Consider the following 2189-nt stretch of genomic DNA (forward strand, 5'->3'; position numbering starts at 1 on the left):
GTGGATCAGGACAAGCACGATGACAGCACTGATGACATTGATACAAACAGGTCAGATAGAGAAAGTGATGTGGACGATTTTATACAACATGATGATAATGAGCGAGACAACACGGAGGAAAAGAAGGCAGGTCTGAGTGTGTAGTTTGCAGGTATGCCTGGGAAATCAAGAAAGAATAACACATGAAGGAACTGACACCTCTGCAAGCCATGATGCTGCGAATGGCGGCTCAGGAAATCCCTAAGGAGGGTCAGGAAGTGGAGGAATTTTCAAAGGATGATTAGGAGAAGGATTCGAAGGATTCTGAAACAGAGAAGCAGACAGAAGCAACACAAAGAAGACTCACGAGGGCGCAGCCACAGCTTCCTCCCAGCAGCAGGCACCCACGCAGTCAGATTGAAGCGCTGCCCTCCATGCCAGGACCTCCTCCTCTTGGGTCCCCACCTGCCCCGCCTCTGTGGCCTCCGGAACCACCCACAGGCCTCCCTCCTGGCCCACCGCCAGGAGCTCCTCTATTCCTGAAGCCACCTGGAACATCAGGACTCCGAGGGCCTCTGCCCTGACTTTTGCCTTAGGACCACCACCAGGCCGACCCCCTGCCCCTCCCTCTACCCCGGGGCCTCCTCCAGGGCTGCCTCCTGACCACCATCAATGCCCTCCCTCAACCAGGCACCTCCCCCAGCGCCTCCAGGCCTCCCTCCGCAGCATCCCTGAATGATCGCCCGTCTCTGGTGCCTCCCCTTGGATTTGCTCCACCTGGGCTTTTCCAACAAGCTCCTCTGCCAAACCCAGGGGTGCTGAGTGGCCTCCCCGATACCCCAATTTCATGCAGCGACCCAAGGCAGATGACTTGAGTGCAGCTACAGATCACTAATCCCAAGGCAGAGATTACTTGATTTGTGCCTACTGTGCTGACAGTAGTGGGGAGAATAATGGGGCCACTGCTGCTCCCCAAAGAAAGCCAGAGGATGATTCTGCTGTGCCCCTTGCCAAAGTGGTCCCCAAATCTGGCCCTTCTGTTCCTGCCTCAGTACAAACTAAGGATGATGTTTATGATGCTTTCATGAAGGAATAGAAGGGCTGCTGTGACAGCTGTTGATGACAAAACAGTTTTGTGTTCCAGAAGCTCCTGGAGTAAGACGTGCGTAGTAGACTTAGGTGAAAGAGCCACTTCACTATCAGGGTGTGCTGTAATTTCAGAGCAAGGAATATTTAGAGCTCAACCTTCTTTGGAATTTCCTGCACTTGAGAGAGGGTATTTCATCCGGAAGAATGGTCCCTGAAGCAGTGCTGTAACATCCCTTCTCTTTCCACTGCTGTTCTCATCCCATTTCTTCCCCTACTCCAATTTTTTGGAAATTTTGTGACCAGGTTCATCCTACTTATGCATTTTGACTCTCTTCTTGTGTGGTGTGGGCACTGGAATAGAGATTTCCCAAAAAGTTTAGTAGGACAATTATAATAATTAATACATTGTATATTATTGTCATTGTAGTGGTTATTCAGAGGACAAGATGCATTTCATCTGTTTTGAGCTATTTTTAATATTTTCATGTAAATATTTTGTAAAATTTTACTTGTGAAATGGGTTGCAATGACATTTCCTAATTGAAAATAAGATATGGGAGGAGAAAATGTATAATTCTTTGATTAAAATTATTTGCCACTGACCTAATAAAAATAAAAATGCATCTCGTCCTCTGAATAACCACTAAAAAGACAACAATATGCAATGTATCAGTTACTGTAACTGTCCTACTAATCTGTTTTAAAACTGTTTCATTGCTATTTTATTTTCTCATTAAAATTAATAAAAAATAAAAAATTAAGATAATTAAACAAAAAATCCCTTAGAGTGGGGAGAGATTATTGGAGAAGACTCCAGTTGGTGAGAAGAGGAGTGGTCAGCATTTGTTCATTGATAAGGAGCACCCCGTGATCTTCATAGTCTTATTGGAGGCACCCCCAATAATTTGGTCATAATTAAAGGATAAAGTTTTCTATAAAAATTACAATAATGTTTTCTGACAAAAGATACACTTGGTACAAAGCTCAATTAAGAAACAAATGTTCAAGAAGAAGGGGGTGGTAAATGAAAGCAAGAGACAGGAAAAGGAATATTGTGGGACTGTCCTGCTTCAAGGTTGTATATGGTGAGATTTTTGGACTTATGTGCAAACATGAGAAGC

At 44.9% G+C, this 2189-nt stretch overlaps 1 pseudogene; it reads left to right on the forward strand.

The window, feature by feature from the left end:
- Window positions 1-1099, forward strand: part of LOC101583309 — a 9080-nt pseudogene extending 7981 nt beyond the window's left edge.
- The last annotated feature ends 1090 nt before the right edge of the window (window positions 1100-2189 follow it).

Source organism: Octodon degus, unplaced genomic scaffold (assembly GCF_000260255.1).
Source record: "Octodon degus isolate 3935 unplaced genomic scaffold, OctDeg1.0 scaffold00122, whole genome shotgun sequence".
NCBI classification, from domain to species: domain Eukaryota; kingdom Metazoa; phylum Chordata; class Mammalia; order Rodentia; family Octodontidae; genus Octodon; species Octodon degus.